General features: G+C 41.0%; 1 long non-coding RNA gene across 3 annotated transcripts; it reads right to left on the bottom strand.

Annotated features, from left to right (window-relative positions):
- Positions 1–11435: 11435 nt before the first annotated feature.
- On the bottom strand, positions 11436–21582 carry LOC118670909. Of its 3 annotated transcripts, XR_004972515.1 has the most exons (6): positions 21346–21582; positions 20093–20157; positions 16829–16942; positions 12962–13145; positions 12121–12370; positions 11436–11712 (listed from the first exon to the last, which is right to left on the bottom strand). It is a non-coding gene; the product is annotated as an uncharacterized LOC118670909 (long non-coding RNA). The 3 variants fall into 3 exon arrangements; XR_004972516.1 differs by lacking the exons at positions 11436–11712; positions 20093–20157 and having other exon boundaries at positions 12048–12370; positions 21346–21580; XR_004972517.1 differs by lacking the exons at positions 11436–11712; positions 16829–16942; positions 20093–20157 and having other exon boundaries at positions 12052–12370; positions 21346–21573.
- Between the last annotated feature and the right edge of the window lie 180 nt (positions 21583–21762).

Raw genomic sequence — 21762 nt, 5'->3', positions numbered from 1 at the left:
CAGTAGCTTGAGGGCTCAACACTGTCAGAAAATAAATGTTTGTTGTTTTAAGCCTTTGTTTTGGAGTAATCTGTTATGCGATAATAGATAATACAAGTGGCCAGAGCTTTGCTTGCTTGGCATACTGAGCATGACATGGAGGGGCTTGAGAGACCCATAGATAAGTCTCTTCCAACAAGCTAAAGCTACAACCTCTGTTAAAGAGGTAGGCAATGCCATCTTCCTAGAAGAGGGCTGACATGCTTAGGGTCTCTAGTATCTAGGAAAGAGGCAGACAATGAGATTGGAAACTAGAATTTGGAAGGAAACCCTTAGCTGAACTAGCCTTATAAATTTGGGGGCTAATTTTTTAAAAAAATATTGTTATTGACTTTTTACAGAGAGGAAGGGAGAGTGATAAAGAGTTAGAAACATCCATGAGAGAGAAACATCAATCAGCTGCCTCCTGCACGCCCCCTACTGGGGATCGAGCCTGCAATCAAGGTACATGCCCTCGACCGGAATCGAACCTGGGACCTTTCAGTCCATGGCCCGGCCCGAAACTCTATCCACTGAGCCAAGCCGGTCAGGGCTTGGGGGCTAATTTTTGAAGAATTTTGTTTGCTTGAGTCCATAGTACAGGAAGAGAAAAAAATGGCTTGTGCTTAGTGTATGCAGTGGGAAGCAAGGTAGGGAGGAATCATTTTATGGTGTCAAACGCTGAAATGCCTATACTGCATTTAGTGAACCACATTATACAGTTGTATATTACTCCCTGTACTCATTTGCCTTCTGTTCATCTGGAGCCCTTTGTAAACTTTTGTTTAAATACTTTCTGGGGTCATTATCTGTAATACTTGTTCCACAACATTTAAAGGGAAACAGTGCCCCCTGGAGGCCAGAATGGCAATGCTCAGAGACAACCGTCTTCCCACCAAGAGGTAGAAGCTAGGATAAACAAGGGAGATGCCAAAGTTCTTTATAAATGTTAAAATAAAAATAAAATAAAAAAGAGATAAAATTAAAAATCTCTTTGATTTAAGGCGTTTTAAAAATGGCATAAAAATTTGTGACTATGTGTGGTGACGGATGTTAACCAGACTTATTGTGATGTCACAATATATACAAAAGACTGATAACATCCCGTGCTAGTACATGTCCATATACTTGGTACAAGCACACAGGTTTGGGGGATGGGTGATTGGAAGGACTTAGCATTTTACACATTTCTGTGACCCAGTAATTCCACTTGTTGAAATCTAGAGTACTGAAATATTCCTAAATGAGCCTAAAGATTTATGTACCCAAAAAAGTCACATAAAATTTGTAAAGGGCACGACTGGGGCACAGCCTAAATGTCAACCACTAGGGGAGTGGGTAAATAAATTATGGTACATGGCAGAATACTCTCAAATGTCTGGGAGATTGTACTAGATAACTCCTCAAATCTCTTCTATCTCTTCCCATTTTAGGCCAATTCATCTCAGATCTTGCCTTGAGGTTCCAGCCCATATCTATGGCTAGTATCTTTCTGGTCTACTCTGCTGTACACTCATCTGTTATAGCAGTGGTTCTCAACTGTTGGCTGCACATTAGATCACCTGGGAATCTTTTTAAATCCTGATTTCTGGGCCTCATCCTCTGGAAATTCTGTTTCTTTGTTATGGGGTGAGGCCACAACATTAGTAACAAAGAAACAGAATTTCCGGAGGATGAGGCCCAAAAATCAGGATTTTAAAAAGATTCTCAGGTGATTCTAATGTGCAGCCAAGGTTGAGAACCATTGTATAGGGACTAAGAGAGGACAGCTGAAGCCATATTAGCTTGAGGGTTCAAGGATCCTGGCTCCCAACCCCCTGCCACTTTTATCTAAAAATCGAGTATGTTTCTGTCAAATGTTTCCTACTTTAGGGCCTGATCAAATAGACAGTCAAATTTACTCAAGCTACATTTTAAAATCAGTCTCATCTATTATCCCTATGTCTATATAAATTAAGTAGGACATGTCCATCTTACAGGAAAAAACTATGGCTCAGAAAAATTAAATGGTTTCTGTAAGTGGCAGAGCCAGAATTAAGTCTAGAATGTGGGAGCACAGGTTCAATTTTTTGTATAAATGAAATAAGATTAGATATCAATGTAAATATGGTTTATGCTGGATTTGGAATTACACCTGCATTTGAATCAAACTAATGAATAATTCAAAAGGATTAACAGGAGATGGTTATTTTAAAATCCTTTTACTTTAAATTGGCAATATTCATGCACTATAACCTGTTGAACAACAAAGCAAAAAGAACTAGTGATCTAATTCTAGTTACCGCAGGTGATTAGACTTGGCTCCGCTGGCAAAAGAGGCTAATGATAGCAAAGGAATCAAACTCGTTCCTTCTCAGAGACAGACATTGAGGTGAAAAAGGCATGCATTGTTAGGTCACTGCTTCTTCTGCACATCCTTAAAGTGGAACCAAATTTGGCTTTTACTGATGCTATCTCCAGTTCAACTTTTTTTAATTTTCTAATTTCTGAGGTGAAGAGAGCTGAGGTTAGCAAATCAAAGCATTATTTTAATTGTTTTTAAAAACATTTGAGAAATTGTGCTATTTTCAGATTATGTTAATTTAATAATAGTAGACAATTCACAGCGAGTAAGCAGGTCAGGACCTGAGAAGACAATGATAAAATCAAAACATTAAGCACAAGCATTCTTATTTAACAGACTGCATATATGTGCCAAGTATGGTGAATGTTTATGGTTCACTGGACTGTGTTGTATGCCAGACACTTGAAAGAACATTCCAGAGAGATGGTCTAACTTACTGGAAAGTAAGTCTCAAACCCCATATTTTTTCCTTTAAAAAAAAAAAAAAAAAAAAAAAAAAAATATATATATATATATATATATATATATATATATATATATATATATATTATTGACTTTGGAGAGGAAGGGAGAGGAGAGATAAAAAAACATCAATATGCCCTAACCAGTTTGGCTCTGGATAGGCCAATGCTCTGTGGACTGAAGAGTCCTAGGTTCGATTCTGGTCAAAAACATGTACCTTGGTTGCAGGCACATCCCCAGTAGCGGGTGTGTGCAGGAGGCAGCTCATTGATGTTTCTAACTCTCTATCCCTCTCCCTTCCTGTCTGTAAGAAAATCAATAAAATTTATTTTTTAAAAATGAGAACATCAATAAGTGAGAATAATTGATTGGCAGCCTCCTGCATGCCCCTTACTGGGAATTGAGCCCATAACCCTGGGAATGTGCCCTGACGGGAATCAAACTGTGACTTCCTGGTTCATAGGTTGATGCTCAACCACAGAGCCACACCAGCTGGGCTTTTTTTTAAGAGTTGTATTATGAAATATTTAGACATTTTACAGGAAAAGGAATCTACAAGTCAATGACATAATTTTTTAAAAGGAAAAAACGAAAAAGAAAACTGGAGAGAAAAAGAAACTATCAGTGCCCTGGATTTAAAAACATCTAATAATTGTGTAGATATTAATTAGTTTCTGATTTGAACAAACCAACTATGAAAGTCATTTTTGAGGTTATAGACATTTGGTTATAGACCTGGAAATAGATTTTAGCAATAAACTGTCAGTTTTGTGGTATGTAAGAAAATGCTCATATTTTAGAGATGGATTCTTAATATATGAAGGAACAAAATTACATACTTGGGATTTGCTTTTCAATATTTCAGCAAAGGAAGGAAAAAAGTGGCAGATTAAGTAAATTTCAGCAAACTTAACAATCATTGAGTAATTCCCAAAGTAAAGGAAATTTACTGTACTCTTTTAATAGAAGTTTAAATTTAAAATATTTTTTACAAATTATCCACAAATTTAAATTGGGGGTGGGGTTATGGTTGTAACTCTAGACCTTTTAGACCTGTGAAGTGTCCGTTATGGTCAATCATGAACTGTATATATAATTATTTATATATTAAGTCAGTTGGTTTTAGTAAACTCTTTTACAAGAGGGAAACGTACTCTGAAGTCACCACAAACCTCCATTTGCCAAAGTTCTTTGGAATGGCATCCCTGCTTCCACGCTTGATCTCTAGTCATTCTCCACCTACTAGCTGGAGTTACATTTAAAACCATAATTCCAGTTCTAGCTGTTTGGCTTAGTGGACAGAGTGTTGACCTGAAGGGTCCCAGGTTTGATTCTGGTCAAGGGCACATGCCTGGGTTGCGGGCTCGATCCTCAGTGGGGGGCGTGAAGAAGGCAGCTGATCAATGATTCTCTCTCATCATTGATGTTTCTGTATCTCTCTCTTCCTCTCCCTTCCTCTCTGAAATCAATAAAAATATATTTTAAAAAAATATACACACACACCGTAATTCCAGTCACCTCATTCTCTGATTAAAACCCTTAAGTGGACTCCAATTTCTGGGATAAAATCAAAAGCTCTAACACAGCTCATACAGCCCTATGTAAGGCAGCCCTGCATCTCTACTGCCTCCTCTGGGCCACTCACTATGCTCCCACCTCACTGGCTTCTTTCAGCCCTTCAATGGCCAAGGCCTGTCCTGGCCCATGACTTTCCCTAAGCTGCTCACTCCTCTTGGAACATCCTCCCCATCACTTCTTCACAGTACACTCCCCACCCATTGTTTCCACCTTATAGAAATGGTTCTTTTCTCCTGTAGCAATTTTCACAATTCGTTTGGGTTTATTTGTTTCATGTCTATTTTCCCCACTCTTCTCCATGTATATTCTGTTTACCACAGCCAACAATATTCAATTTTTATTGAATCAGTTAAGAAATATTTCGTCCAAGCCTTCCAGTCCCATAGGTATCATATAAATATTGAAATTGGATGGAAGGAATTTGTTGAATATTATCCAAAAAGTTGGCTTATACTTCCGAGAAATTAGGGTGGAGGGAGCAGAGGGCATTTGAGAGGAGAAATATTAATGCAGCAAGTGATGATTAGGTTGCAGAGCGAAACCTTACAAAAAGGAGTCAACCCACTGTGATTCTCGGTGTGTTTGAGCTCATGAACTTGTATTGCTCTGTGATGCCTTTTCCACTCAGTCAGTGCCCTGACTTCTGCCCTAGTCCTCTGCTGTGCAATGAAGCACAGCTCTCCCGACCCCCCCGTGGGAGGGATCAGGGGATGGGATCCAGACAACTGACTGGGATCTCTCACTCCCGTGCTAGGGAGCAAAAGTTGGCAGAATACATGCAAATATGTACACATCCACAATCACAGGAAGTTTTGTTTTGTTTTTGTTTTTTTTTTAAAATATATTTTATTGATTTTTTACAGAGAGGAAGGGAGAGAGATAGAGAGTTAGAAACATCGATGAGAGAGAAACATCGATCAGCTGCCTCCTGCACACCTCCCACTGGGGATGTGCCCGCAACCCAGGTACATGCCCTTGACCGGAATCGAACCTGGGACCCTTCAGTCCGCAGGCCGATGCTCTATCCACTGAGCCAAACCGGTTTCGGCATGTTTTGTTTTTTAATCACAGGGAGTATTTAACACACTAGTTTAAAAATTAAGAGCTCAAACATAGACAGTTAACAACTTTGAGCTACTGGACTTAGGTATAATTGCACACCTTATGGTTATTTTTAAAGTTTAACACTATATGGTGCTTACAATGTGCCAGGCACTGTTGGAAGTGGTTTATAGCAGCTTATTAAAGAATTTAAAAGTACACATTCTTTCTCAGGTTATTTGTAAAAGTGACCTTGTAGTAGGTCACAAAGCAAGTCTCAACAATGAAAATTCAATAGCTATAGATCTAATCATATGTAGTAAAAGAACAAAAGCAAGTAAGATAGCAGGTTCCCTGATAAAGACCAGAAGAGGCAGGGAGGGAGAGAGGGGATGGGTGAAGTGAGAAAGTGTTAGCTCTACCACTGCACTGGTACAGAAGAAAAGTATAAAAATCAATACAAGACATGGCCAAATGCATATCCAAACCCACAATCTGCCAGAGAATGTGTGCCAGAGTTTACACTGCCCACTTTCATTTTTTGCTGCCTCATTTCATTTTCATACCAATTCTGTTAAGTACAATTAATTACTCCTATTTTGTAGATGAAGAAGCCCAGCGAAGTTAGTAACTAGGCCAAAATTACACAACTGCTAAGTGACAAAGCCAGGAGTTTACCTCAGGTCCGCCTGACTCCAAAGTCCACGCTCTTTCCACATCACCATGTTTATAAAAGTCACAAAAATATAAATACCATAAAATTCCACTTACTCAACACTCTTGGGATGAGTCATGCTGGACAGATGAGTAAGTGAAAGGCCACCCTCAGGAAGCATTGTTCAAAGCCCTCTGCGGTGAGAGCAGAGAGGACTCCAAAGGCCCCTGGGGAGGAGGCTGCTCCTCCCTGTTCCGTCTCCCTCTTGGGCTGCTGGCATTGGAAGCCCAGCACACCTGGTGTCTAACTGACATGCTCTTCCAGCAGAAGATGGCCACAGATTCCCTTTTCTTTTTTAAAAAACCTCACCTGAGGATTATTGAGTACAAACCCCAACCAGGGATTGAACCTGCATCCTTTTCTGATGTACGGAATGACACTCCAACTGAGTCATCCGGCCAGGGCTCCTTTTTCCTTTTTGCTCCCTCGAAGCACAAATCAAATAGACTGAAAATTCAGAAATAATTTTAGCACAAACTAAGGAAAACAAAACAAAGTGTTTACTGAAAATACACCAGTTGGATTCCCAAAGCAGTTTTCTGATCTCAGACTGGGCACACAACCAGTCCTGAATGTTAAACACTGCCCCCTTGGTCCCAAAGGGTGTCATGACTTTGTAGGCCTATTTTTCGTGTCGTTCCTCAGTATTTTGCTATCTCCTGGCCAGGTGACTTTCAGTATTTATCTTGTTCATAGTTCTTGAAATGGGTCTAGTGATTCAGTCTACTGCTTCCATATGTAACCTCCCTGAATTTTAGATTCCACATCTGCATAAAAAGGGAATGATGAAAATATCTAACTCAGATCAAATAGGAAGATCATGTAAGTATATGGCACATAGTAAGCACTCATAAGTTATTTTTCTTTTCTTTCCCATCTCTGAACCTGTGCAGAATCTTCTCTGTCTCCTTCTTCATCATCATCTTGACAATTATATCTAAATAGAGGCCTGGTGCACAAAATTTGTGAACGGGTAGGGTCCCTAGCCATGGCCAACAATCAGGGTTGATTGGGGCCTTCCAGCTTCTGGCTAAGGCCTTCCTTTCCCTGGCTGCCAGCTGCTGGCCAGGGTCTTCCTTCATTCTGTGCCGCCCCCTGGTGGTCAGCACACATCATAGCGAGCGGTTGAACTCCCAGTTGGTCGAACTCCCGAGGGGACAATTTGCATATTAGCCTTTTATTATATAGGATGACTGAGTACTGACTATGTTCCAGGCACTGTTTTAAGCACTTGACATGCATTAATTAATTTATTCCTAATCACAATCTTATGAGGTAGGTTCAATGACCACCTTAATTTTATGAAGACACGGAGGCACCGAGAGGACAAACAAGTTACCCAAGTTCAAAAGCTGGGACTTCATGGATGTGAGGGCGATCTGGCTGCGACATCTGTCACCCCATTGATCGCCAGGGTTGATTCGGCTGATCTGGCTAGCTAGGCGGGTGTCCCCCTCCTCCCTCATTGATCCATGTGCATCCCTCCTGAAGCTGCGCGCTCAGTCGAAGAGGACGACCTTCTCCGCCCCAGGAGAGGACCAGTCTTCGGTCAAGGTTATACAAGTAGCTGCGCTCCCCTGCTAGAACCTCCAAACAAGCTCTCTCAAAAGCTGGGACTTCAATCTAGCCAGTCAGGTTCCAGAACCGCCATGCTATACCACGTACAAATGGACTCTTCTGTGTTAAAGTTAGCCATCCAGACCTACATCCCTCCACCTAGTTTGCCTTTCTGGTCTGTTTCCATCTCCAACCAGGCCTATAAAGTGGACCTCCGAGTAAGAAGAGAGAGAATTTATGGAATATAAAACAGAGCCCACAAGTATTTCCAATCATATGCAAATATATATTTTATGATTAAAGATGCATCTACTTTATAATTTTCAGTATTGTTTGAGTTCTTCAAGCAGACATTTAATACTTCCAAAATCAATTTTAAGAGTGCATAAAGTAGAGAGAACCAAGATGGCGGCATAGGTTAACGCCGGAGTTTGCTGCTCTGAACAACTACTTCAAAAGTGAAACCAAAAAACGGAAGGGACATCACCCAGAACCACAGGAACGCTGGCTGAGTGGAAGTCCTACAACTAGGAGGAAAGAGAAACGCATACGGACACTCAGAGGAGGCACAGTGCTGAAGTCAAATTCTGAGGTGTGGAGTGCGCGGAGCGGGCTGGCGGCGGAGGGCGCGGTTGGCGTTTTCAATCGGGAGGGAGTCCCAGACTCTGAGCTCCAGATCCGGGCGAGTCTTTAGGGACCCAGACTCAAACGGGAGAAGCGGGACTGTCTGGCTTCGGTCAGAGTGAGTGCAGCATTCTCTCTGAGCTTTGCAGCGGGTGCTGGGACTCAGAGAGGCAGAGCCCCTGGGGACAGGACTGAGAGCCGCCATAACTGCTCTCTCCGGCCCACCCTGTTGATCCTGTGCGACCCGCCCCGCCCAAGCCCTGCACACAGGCATTTGCTGGATAGCCTCAGGCAAAGGCTAGATTAGCACCTCCCTAGAGGACAGAAGTTCTCTCACTGCTGACACAGCTGATTCTCATAGCCACTTGGCCTGGAGGTCAAACCCTCCCTGGAATTAACTACAACAATCAAGATTTAACTATAAGACTGCGAACAAAGACCACTAGGGGGTGCACCAAGGAAGCATAACAAAATGCGGAGACAAAGAAACAGGACAAAATTGTCAATGGAAGATATAGAGTTCAGAACCACACTTTTAAGGTCTCTCAAGAACTGTTTAGAAGCCGCCGATAAACTTAATGAGATCTACAAGAAAACTAATAAGACCCTCGATCTTATATTGGGGAACCAACTAGAAATTAAGCATACACGGACTGAAATAACGAATATTATACAGACTCCCGACAGCAGACCAGAGGAGCGCAAGAATCAAGTCAATGATTTGAAATGCGAGGAAGCAAAAAACACCCAACCGGAAAAGCAAAATGAAAAAAGAATCCAAAAATGCAAGGATAGTGTAAGGAGCCTCTGGGACAGCTTCAAGCGTACCAACATCAGAATTATAGGGGTGCCAGAAGATGAGAGAGAGCAAGATATTGAAAACCTATTTGAAGAAATAATGACAGAAAACTTCCCCCACCTGGTGAAAGAAATGGACTTACAGGTCCAAGAAGCGCGGAGAACCCCAAACAAAAGGAATCCAAAGAGGACCACACCAAGACACATCATAATTAAAATGCCAAGAGCAAAAGACAAAGAGAGAATCTTAAAAGCAGCAAGAGAAAGAAACTCAGTTATCTACAAGGGAATACCCATACGACTGTCAGCTGATTTCTCAACAGAAACTTTGCAGGCCAGAAGGGAGTGGCAAGAAATATTCAAAGTGATGAATACCAAGAACCTACAACCAAGATTACTTTATCCAGCAAAGCTATCATTCAGAATTGAAGGTCAGATAAAGAGCTTCACAGATAAGGAAAACCTAAAGGAGTTCATCACCACCAAACCAGGATTATATGAAATGCTGAAAGGTATCCTTTAAGAAGAGGAAGAGGAAGAAAAAGGTAAAGATACAAATTATGAACAACAAATATGCATCTATCAACAAGTGAATCTAAGAATCAAGTGAATAAATAATCTGATGAACAGAATGAACTGGTGATTATAATAGAATCAGGGACATAGAAAGGGAATGGACTGACCATTCTTGGGGGGGAAAGGGGTGTGGGAGATGCGGGAAGAGACTGGACAAAAATCGTGCACCTATGGATGAGGACAGTGGGTGGGGAGTGAGGGCGGAGGGTGGGGCGGGAACTGAGAGGAGGGGAGTTATGGGGGGAAAAAAAAGAGGAACAAATGTAATAATCTGAACAATAAAGATTTAATTTAAAAAAAAAAAAAAAAAAAAAAAAAAAAAAAAAAAAGAGTGCATAAAGTAGATTCACTTGGGCGGGGTGGGGGGTGGGAGGATTTCCAAGCATTAGTAAATTTGGAAAGGAAGAAGTGATTGCATATAGGAGGAAAGGTTTGTTTGTTTATTTAATCAGTTAAACGGCATTAAAACAATAACTTAGCCCTGGCCTTGTTGGTCAATGGTTAGAGTGTCAGCCCCCAGCAACAAAGGGTTTCAGGTTTGATTCCCAGTCAAGGGCACATACCTGGATTGCAGGTTTGACCCCCAATTAGAGCAAGTGTGGGAGGCAATCAGTTGATGTGTCTATTTCCTTCCTTCCTTCCTTCCTTCCTTCCTTCCTTCCTTCCTTCCTTCCTTCCTTCCTTCCTTCCTCCCTCCCTCCCTCCCTCCCTCCCTCTCTCTCTATTTCTTTTTCCCACCCTTCCGCTCTCTCTAAAAATCAATGGAAAAATATCCTCAGGTGAGGATTAAAAAACAAACAAAAAACCAACTTAGTAAAAAAATAAATATTTCCCCATATCAGTAGGACAGTGATTAAGAACAAGGATTAAGTCCTAACTGGTTTGGCTCAGTGGATAGAGCGTCGGCTGCGGACTCAAGGGTCCCAGGTTCGATTCTGGTCAAGGGCATGTATCTTGCTTGCGGGCACATCCCCAGTAGGGGGTGTGCAGGAGGCAGCTGATGGATGTTTCTCTCTCATCGATGTTTCTAACTCTCTATCCCTCTCCCTTCCACTCTGTAAAAAACCAATAAAATATATTTAAAAAAAAAAAGAACAAGGATTAAGAGCAAAATGGGCTGAATTTTAGCAACAAAACTTTACTAGCTATTTTAACTTTACTTCTAGGTTTTCTCATCTATAAATAGAATAATAATACCTATCATCTAGAGATATAGTTAGGCTTAAAATAAGACAATATAATTAAGGTGCTTGGTATGGCACATTTTTCTTTACAACATCATTGTAATGGCCGAAGAGTATTCTGTGTTATGACTGAGCTAGGATTTATTTAACCAGTCCCTCATTATTAAATATTTGGTTCATTTTTCAATACTATCAATATAAAAACATTTTCATACATTTCTGGTTATTTCTTTAGGGTTAAATCGTAGTTCTTTGGTGGATTGAAGAATATCACCGTTGTATACTGGTAACACATATTATAAAATTATCAACCAACACATAGTTTTACCAAGTTAATCTCTGTATTGAAGGTATTTAGTCAACTACTGCCAATAATGGGTACTATTCTAAAGAAATATGCTAATTTTATAGGCCCCCAAGGACCCCATGTTGTTATTTTACTTGCTTATTAGATGTTTCAATTTCTTCTTTTGTTATATAATAAAGTTCTTAGGCTCCATAAATTAGAGTATGAGCTCGGTAGAAAATAGAAAAATAATTGAAATAAGTAAAAATTTTAATGTAGCATATTAAAGATGTGGCATTTTAAGTTATATATGATGGGATGAATTTTTCCAATGGTTTCCAAAGTACCCTCTGGAGCTTCTTCTGGTGGTGGTGGTGGGGGGGGGGGTGCGGGGAGAAAGGGATGGAGGGTAGGAATGATGGCAGGGATGCTATCAGGTTGAAATAACTCTTATCTGGCCCCATTTCAACTGCGCTTATCTGTTTTACATATTCAACTTACTGGTAAGTTGATCTGAAGAGTTCTGAACCTGGAAACAAAACCAAAACCACATTTAACTAAGTTTTTTTTTTCCTTTTATTAAATACTAGAGGCCCGATGCATGAAATTCATGCAAGAGTGGGCCTTCCGCCCTACCGGTTTGGCTCAGTGGATAGAGCGTCGGCCTGTGGACTGGAAGGTCCCAGGTTCGATTCTGGTCAAGGGCATGTACCCTGGTTGTGGGCACATCCCCAGTGGGGGGTGTGCAGGAGGCAGCTGATCGATGTTTTCTCTCATTGATGTATCTGACTATCTCTCTCCCTTCCTCTCTGAAAAAAAATCAATAAAATATATTTTTTTAAAAAAAGAGTAGGCCTTCCTTCCCCCAGCTGCCGGCAACAGCTTCTCTCCGGCACCCGGGACCCAGGCTTCCCTCGCAGAGGAAGGCCCCACCCACCCGCTGCAGCCCACTGGTCAGTGGCCTGGGCCTCCTTCTTCTGGGCGATCATGGAGCCCCCCGATTGATCATCCCGCTGGCTGATGGCCTGGGCATCCCTCTGCGGGTCGATCTGGGGTGATGGCCGGGCCCAGACCAATCGCATCGCATCTGCCTTGGCTAGCCTGGAGCCAGTGGGTGTCACAGCGTGGTCCTGGATGGTCGTCCGGTCGTTCCGCTGTTCAGCCGTTCAGTTGATTTCCATATTATGCTTTTATTGTATAGGATATTTTTTATTGATTTCAGAGAGAAAGGGAGGAGAGATAGAAACATCAATGATGAGAGAGAATCATTGATTGGCTGCCTTCTGCATGCCCCCTACAGAGGATGAAGCCCACAACCCAGGCATGTGCTCTTGACCATAACTGAACCCAGGGCCCTTCAGTCCACAGGCCAGTGCTCTATCCACTGAGCAAAACCGGCTAGGACCCAAAACCACATTTAAAGCAAGGTTTTGGGACAATTGGTATTTTGCAATAGAAAATAAAAAGATAAGTTGAATCCCTCAAATCACATACAAAAATATAAAACATTAAACGAAAAAAAACCCTCCATAAATTATCAGAAAATATGGACAAACATTAACTCCTTTTCAAGCACACTGATACAACTAGAGACCATAATGAGAGATACTATTTGTTCAGTTGTTTTTTTCTAAAATGTGTGCCTCTGATACAGATTCAAAATGTTTTTGTAGCCAAAGTATGGAAATGCTATATATCAATAATTGTCCTAAGGGATGGCTTAGGGCACTAAACACCCCCATTATCTCTATTAGCTTCTCTAGATCACCCCCAAATACCTGGTATAGCTCTAAATGAAAGTGTGCAAAACAGATGTAGCTGAAGGACACATCCTAGAGTATCTTGTGCTGTGAGCAGACTCTTGACACTAAGCTCTTCCTCTCCCTAGACATTCTGGAGCCATCACTGCTGCTCTCTTGAAAGAGTCACAATGTCATCAGCATAGAAGGCTTCTGAGAAGACCTACAGTGGAAAAAAAAGAAAACTTAATTTACTCATCATTTCCTAAACTTACTTGACTATAGGAACCTTCCCTCAACATGATACCTATTAATATCCACCGAATTCATGGAGCACACCTTCACAAATGTCAAGGTAGATGAAATTAGTATTTGAATGGGAAAATGCTGATTGAGATGAGCCCTTGTGAAATACTGTCCACTTATTGCTATTTTACCAATGTTCAACTTGAGGTGCTCTCTGATACTGTGATTTGCTGACACCTAGTGCCAATGCTTTAATTTAGCACATACATATCATTTCCTACAATACTTTATATATATATTTCCTTTCCCCAATCCTCACCTGAGGATATGTTTACTGATTTTTAGAGAGAGAGAGGAAGAGGGATAGAGAGAGAAACACTGATGTGAAAGAGAAACATCAATCGATTGCCTCCCCCAGATACCTCTACCGAGGATTGGGGATCAAACCTGAAACCCCTGTTCACTGAACGATGCTCCAACCAACCGAGCCACCTGGCCAGGGATACAACGATAGAACGTATATTGCTGCCCAATTAAATAAAAACTCCTGCTTGCAGACTGTGTTGGGTTTAAATTCTTGTACATCACAACTATGATGCACTTATACTGTGGAATACTCTAAAACGTATATGTAAATGATTCACAGGGCTAAAAAAGTATGTTCTTCTCTCACCTATTAAAATATGACACTTAATGAAACTACACATATGGACAATGTGTCTGATACTACTTGTTCTGACCTTTGCCTTACTTTTGAAAGGAACTGAATTAGACTGTATTTGTGATAGAACTAGAAGGTTTAGGAAAAGAGGTCAGCCCATTTCTACAGAAACACAAAGTTGTTACTGGAATGAAGATGCTAAATTTGTGAACTTTATTTTCTTTTACACCAAAAGTAACCCCTGAGTTCTAAATAAAGGGAAAAAGAAGAGGAGGCAGAGGTACTATAATTGCAGTGGTTATTTGGTCCAGCCATTTAAAATTAATGTTAACTTGAATTGTAAAGTGTTAAATTTATGAGCATTTTGATTCCACTTCTGATCTATATTAAATGTGTCTCTGTATTGTTTACTTTAAAATGTCAATGCAAATGATACTTCCCAGGTCTTTGCTGCTCGTTCTAGATAATTAGTTCCTTTTTTAAAAAAAATTTTTATGGATTTTTAGAGGGAAAGAGAAACATCGATGTGAGAGCTGAACATTGATTAGCTGCCTCCAGCATGCCCCCTACTGGGGATTGAGCCCAAAACTTGGCCTGTGCCCTCCTCGAACCAGCAACCTTTTGGTGCACAGTATGATGCCCAACCAACTGAGCCATACCAGCCAAGGCTAGATAATTAGTTCTTATGTTTTAGTAAAGATTCTAGTGCTAAAAAATATTGGAATGCGAATTTTAATTGACCATCACTTGATAACTCTGTAAAGCAGTCTTATTCACTATAAGATAGGGTTACTATTTTTTAAAAAAATATATTTCTTTATTGGTTTCAGAGAGGAAGGGAGAAGGAGAGAGAGATAGAAACATCAATGATGAGAGAGAATCACTGATCGGCTGCCTCCTGCATGCCCCCCACTGGGGACCGAGCCCACAACCCAGGCATGTGCCCCTGGCCGGAATCAAACCAGGGACCCTTCAGTCCGCTGGCCGACGCTCTATCCACTGAGCCAAGCCGGCGATAGGGTTACTATTTTTGAGTATTTGCGATCTGAATTAAATAGTATCTAATATAATTATTGCTGGGAACCAATTTTTCATTGTGTATTTACTGGTTCTCTTACAGCTACCAAGTTGTTGTGAATATAAGCATATGTCTATGTGTGTGTTTTGTGCAATGTCTGCTTCTAACTGGAATGTGGCACTGACAGGTGAAGTGCTGGTTCTTTTTTTTTTTTAAAGCAACTTCTTTTTCAAATATATTTTTATTGATTTCAGAGAGGAAGGGAGAGGCAGAAACATTGAGCAGCTGCCTCCTGCACGATCCCTACTAGGGATCGAGCCTGCAACCCGGACATATGCCCTGACCAGGAATCAAATCATGACCTCTTGGTTCATAGATGGAGGCTCAACCACTGACACACACCGGCCGGGCAGTGCTGGTCCTTTCGATCTTGGCCTGTCTAGGCTACTGTGTGACATGTGATGACTCCACTAGCTATCAAAATTACTGTGAACTCTTTACTACACTGTGTCATGATGTCCTTTAGTTTTTATCTGATAGAAACAAGATCCTAAACTCAACATGAACTCAGGCACTCAAAACTTCATGTTTTAAGGTGTTCACCTGGAAAATCACAAACAATGTCACTGTTTTAGTATCAAAATAGCAACACAAAAATTTTTTAAAAAAATATTTTTATTGATTTCAGAGAGGAAGAGAGAGCTAGAAACATCAATGATGACAGAGAATCATTGATTGGCTGCCTCCTGCATGCCCCACACTGGGGATCGAGCCCGCAACCCGGGCATGTGCCCTGATCGGGAATCGAACGGTGACCTCCTGGTTCACAGTCGATGCTCAACTACCGAGCCACACTGGTAGTTGAAATACTGCCGTGGATGATAGCCATTCATTCATTCACTTAATATTTATTGAGGCTACTGTGTGCTTGGCCCAGGGAATCCAACAATCAATAAACTCGCTGCCCTTATGAACAGGGCATAAGAATGTTAACCTTTCCATTACATCTTCTCATAGGTAGGACAATGCTATTTATCTCACAGGATTGTTTTAAAGATCAAGGTAATATACTTAAAAGCACCTGCCTTATAAGCCCTCAATACATTTTTCACAGAATTTGTGATATTTGTTTTCCTGTGTCGTTTTGATTGATTATATGCTTTATTCTACTTGTATTTATAAACAGTTTAGATCAGGCTGTTTCTTCTATGAGAATGTAAGCTCCTTTGGGATAGGGCTAGCCTTTAAGTTCCTATAATAGCTACTTCAGTAATTAAGTCCCTCCCACATCCACCCCAAACTTCAACAAAAGCTTGTAACTAACTTGACATCTGATTGTCTGGGGTAGAGATCGGGAGTAAATAGTCAACTCTTGGTACAGATGAACATTTCACAGGAGAAAGAATGTAGCTGACTTAAAACAATCCCCCAATACTGCCGATCACTCTTCTTCAAATACTCTCTGCAATTCTTGGTCCTAAAGTCCTCCTTCCACCCTTGGATATAACTTCTCTGTGATACTTCACTTCCTCTTGCAATTTAAAAGAGAAAAAACATCGACACCTGTTCTGTTGTGAAGTGGATGCCTTGTTTTTATGTTAAGTAGATGTCTTTAGCTTTTACATTTACTAGGTTTGTTAAAAGCAACCCAGCAAGTTTAAAAGTGCCATAATAGAAATTATGGGGGATAAACGAATTTTAGTTTTAAGTGAATTTTGTAATTCAGATACAAGTGCTGCTAGGGTGATGGTGGTAGAAGAGTTATATATCAGAGCTGCTAACATTAGGTGCCCAGCTCATTTTCCCCATCTGTAATACTGAGACAAGAACTATTATGCATCCCACAAAGATCTTATGAACATTATTAGGCAATTAAGATCAGGGAATTTTGGAGGAAGAGGAAGGAAGCATGTGTATCTCATGTAAGTAGATTAAAAGCTTTCAGCACTCTTATGGCCTTATAAGAAACAGTATTACCCACCTTGGTCACTGTAGCTCAATTGGTTGAGCATCATCTTGTGTACTGAAAGGTCCCCAGTTCGATTCCTGGTCAGAGCACATGCCCTGGCAGTTCGGTCCCCGGTCAGGATACATGCTGAAGGCAGCCAATTGATTCACAAGTTGAACTTGGCATGGTTAATATCATCACCCTTTGTTTATTTATGTTAGCTTTCTTACTCTGAGAACTTTGACTGCATTTACAGATTCATTAATGAAGTGATTTTCAGGTTAAATGATCTAATTTAATTCTAGAATTGCCTGAAAACTTACTCTCCCCCTCCTCCCCCCATCAATTAAATATGCTTTACACCAAGGTATTTCTATTTCCCCCCCTCAAAAGTATAATTCTTAAAACTAGAAGAACTATAGTGACCAATGGGTTTAAATATCAAATTTAGTTTGAGAAGAATGCTTCCACCTAATCAAGGCCCCACATAGGGAAATTAGCACTAGATCAATCAAGTGGATTGTGCTTGACAAACCAGAGGAAGGCTGCCCATTTTTTCAGTAGGATGGGAAGTGGTTATTTTGTCAAGGTATGATTCAGAATGACATATTCAGGTGCAATTTAAAAATATCTACTTCACTGTTCATATGTATCACTCATAAGTTCATATTCATAAGGAAAATTTGGATTGGTGAAGATAAGACATAAAAATGCATGACAGTGTTCGAATTGCACACTGCTGCCAGCCTTCACATGCTCTGAGGTGTTAATAATTCAATTGTTTGAATTCTGAATGAGAAAAATGAAATTTTACTGCAGGTGTACCTTCTCAGTCACGGCAAAAATTATTTCCACTTAAAGGACATATCCAATTTCTCAACTTATAAACACTCGATTAAAAATCAGTTCCAAGACCACTTAAGCAATTACCAAACTATTGTCAATACAGATATAAACCACTTTCCCTGCATAAATTAATTCTTTATGAAAAACTTTGTTGAAAATGATCCCCTTCAGGGTAAATACCATTGTTATAGGATAGTAAGAAGCTGGAAAATTCCAGGACAAGCAGAACAGGGAAACTAAGGAAGATAGTCAAACAGCAGTTTGCAGCCCCATAATAAATCCTATCTTCCCTAAACCAAGGAAACTTAAGAGTAAATGGTTTGCACCTCTCCCCAACCAGAGGGTAAATAGCTTAAATCACCTATTCAGGGAGACAGAAAACAGAAATCCAATTAGTGCCATTTCCCAACCACACCCAAGAACAGACAAATTAAGAGAATAAATCTCATCTTGGTACATTAGCATAAAGCTGGTGAAAATTCTATTGATCCCCTAAGAACTCCCCTAAAAGCCCAGCCTTTAAAACTCCTGAAAATGAAGGTCCCAGTGTGATCTCCCTCCAGGGAACATGCCTATGCCATTCCCTTTCCCCACAGGCACTTTATTTCCTAAACTTCAAGGGACTCATGAGACTTGCACCCAGGGGAGCAATGGGCAGTGGCAGCTCATCCCTGGCTAACCCCCCCAATCTGTTGCCAAGGCTCTCTTTTCTCTAATTTCTCAGTGATGTAAAGAAGACCACCTAGGCCAGGGGTGGGCAACCTTTTTGTGAGTGCGTGCCAAAACCAGCAAAATCTCTGACTCAAAATTCTTCTGCGTGCCAACCCTAAATTTTTGAGAACATGTTACGCCTGCTTGATATCTCTTAAGGTGTACGTATGTGAAGAACCTTGAAGAAATAATAAAATTCATTCAAGCGACAAAAACACAGTACAGGGGGGCCTTGACTTACGAGTGTCCCGACTAATGAGTTTTTTGAGATACCAGCTGTCTCTCAGCTGCTTTTTGCATTGAGTTGACAGAGTAATTTGAGTTAACGAGCTCCTTAACGAGCTCGGTCCCGGAACGAATTAAACTCGTAAGTCAAGGCCCCACTGTATATGATGATGAAAAATACATTTATTTATTAATGTATACATGTACACTGATAGTCCGACAGAAAACTTTATGACTCCGTTTGATATTATCAGTGGGACTTTTGCTGCTGCATCACTGATGACAGAGATTTTACATCAGGTTTATATTTCAGAGATACGCTACTACTTTCATCCGTCAGGCTACTCCTATTATGAGACTTAACAAAATTCTTCACTGAGAACAAAGATTCACAAGTGTATGTGGATGAAACCAAAACACTGGTTGGGTCTAGGAAGGCAGGGAGAGTTAAGGCAGAGGCATAGAAATTGCTCTTCCCCTCTCTCGTCAATCCATGTCTATGGTCTTTAAGATAACTTGTTATGTAAAATTATTTATTTATCTAAGATGCACCTACACTGAATTTATCTGAAAAATAAAAAAGTCGATATTAAGAAAAAAATTGTAAATGGAAGATTATAAGAGAGGGTTTCGCATGCCAGCAAAAGTTACTGGCGTGCCATGTTTGGCATGCGTGCCAGGGGTTGCCCACCCTTGACCTAGGCTCTCCTGTTGCTTTTCTATGCCCTTGTTTCACTGTCCTAAGTGTGTTTTTGCTGCAGTCAATAAATTCTTGCTTGCTTTTCTACACTTCGTCTCTTGATTGAAATCTTTCCTTCAAGAAGGCAAGAACCAGTAACACCATTGCCTATCTTGTTTAAAGGTAACATTTTTTTTGCATGGATAAAGTAGAATTGGGCGAGAAAATAATGAACATTTGAAGGATTTCTCTTCCCAACATATTATGTCTTTTGAAGAAAATTATACACAATAACCAGGTGAAAGTCAATACTAAGACTCTTTAGGAGAATATCTTACAGATGGTTCATTTCAAGCATCTAATTCTATTTACTCTAAAAACCTAACCTTACCTTGGCAGATATGGAAGACTCAAATGATCTCACGGACTGCATTTACGTTATCTATTTTGTGCCAAATGTTTCAGAAATTTTGAGCAAGTTTACTTATCTAAGGTTTTGAAAACAAGAATTTCCAGATTGGTAAGTGAAAGGGACTGACTGTAAAATAATTTAAATAACACTAGCTTTCAACTAACCTATGTGCTTTTGCATGAAAAGGCAGTTTCCTAGCACACAAGTAAGAAAATAAAGCTCTTTCACCTCCTTATGGATTCTAGTTCTTACTAAGGAGACCCTGAGGCTTAACAAAAGGTCTGACCTTAACTGCTCTTCTTTTCTTTTGTAAAGAAAAGTACTGTAAAAAGCACTGAGTCTGAGATAACACAGGTGATCTGAACCTTGGACAAGTCAATTCTTTCTAGTCTGTTTTGGTAACTGCAAAGGAAGTCAACCATACCTGGTAAAGGTATCGCAGGACTGGCGTGAGGACGAGACGATGTATTCGAGCACATTATGTACACTCTGTGGATGAAAAGGGGTCACCTACTAAACTTGACAAGCTCAGGGGAGGCCTCCATAGCTGGTCTTAACAAACCCAAAGAGACCAAAGTAACCACACAGCATTGTCCGAATGCAGACATTCCTAACATAAAGCAGGTCACGGAAGGTGATCCTGTCCTAGGCTTGTAGCTTATTCCTTGACAGAGGTCAGTCTGTGCCTTTGTGCATCTAGGATAACACACCTTTGAAGTGTAGCTTTCTTTTCCCGACCCCTCAGAGTCACCGCCGCCTGCACCAGAGCACAGGCCACACTGCTCTTGTTGCCCACATGCCATCTCTGTGCTGTACGTGTCATCCTGTGCCTCCCAATGGACAAGGTGTCTCTCCATTTTACCTTTTATCCAATCTCAGACATCTTCCCACAGTGCTTTCTCCCACCTCTCCAACCGACCACCAGTGGGCTTTACATAACCCTCTTCTGCCTCCCCCTTTGGTTCTAATGCTTACACTAACCTATAAAACAGCCATCTCCTGGAACATTTTCTCAATCCATTGAGATTTTGCTTCCCAGCAAATGTGTCAGTTTGGCTCAAACTCTTATAAGACTTTTTTCTTAGGCTGGTTGTTCTTTGTCAACAACTATCATAGGAACCAGGGGCTAGCTAGCTACTATTTTGTTGATACTAGCCTTGCCGTTCCTGCCTGTGTCCCTGTTTGTAAAATGGGTACAGATGTAGGTGTGTTCCTATCCAGTCACTTGCTGGACTGTGAACTTGAACATGTTATTTCCTTTCGGGACGTGTTTCCTAACAAGGTTATTACGAAGAGCCACTGATACCGTGTATGGCTATGACAGACATACATTAAGAATGTGATGATGGCTGCTATAACTCTTTGAGGGAAGGAGGTATTATTTATACTGTAAACTGCAGGCGTCCAGGGAAGGAGGAAACAAATGGCGCCTTTGCGACCCTCAGTGGAGAGACAGAAAAGGCAGAAAATGGGCGCAGGCGCCTCAGTGGCTTGGAATAGCGGGAAGAATGAGAATAAAAAAGTATGGCAGTAAACAAACAAACAAACAAAAGACATTAAACACTCCGAGAATCAATCCACTATTTTTCCCCTTTTCTCTTATGACCGCTAGCCTAGAGAAGACCATTTCATTCACCTTCCCAGCCCGCCACATCGCTGGACATTTATTTACTGTACCTTCTCACTGACAGCCTTTCATTCCCCTCCCCTTCTAGACGGCGTGAACTTCAGACCCTCTGCTTCCGACACCCATACCCTGTAACTCGGCTTTAACCAGAAAGCTTCCCTGTATCCTTCCTCCGCCTGAAGAGGAAGTGAAGCTGAATGGACCGCAGTGCATCCTAGGAAAGATGGTCTCTCATACTCCTTTGCTTGGGCCCCGGAGTGGGGAAGACAGCAAAGCCAACCCAGATAAAACTACAACTCCCGGCAGGCAACGTGAGTGACTACTTCCTTTCTGCCCCCCTTCCTATTGCCTTCCTCTTCCTCCTCTCCGCGGACGCTGAACCGCCTGGCCTCTCGGTACTTGTAGTTCTTGCAGGACTTACGTTTCTGGTATTCGATAGCCAAGAGAGAGGCTGGAGGACTTTAATT

Source organism: Myotis myotis, unplaced genomic scaffold, assembly GCF_014108235.1.
Source record: "Myotis myotis isolate mMyoMyo1 unplaced genomic scaffold, mMyoMyo1.p scaffold_m19_p_16, whole genome shotgun sequence".
NCBI lineage: Eukaryota > Metazoa > Chordata > Mammalia > Chiroptera > Vespertilionidae > Myotis > Myotis myotis.
The sequence above is the reverse complement of the archived record's forward strand: the minus strand, read 5'-3'. Positions and strand labels throughout refer to the sequence as shown.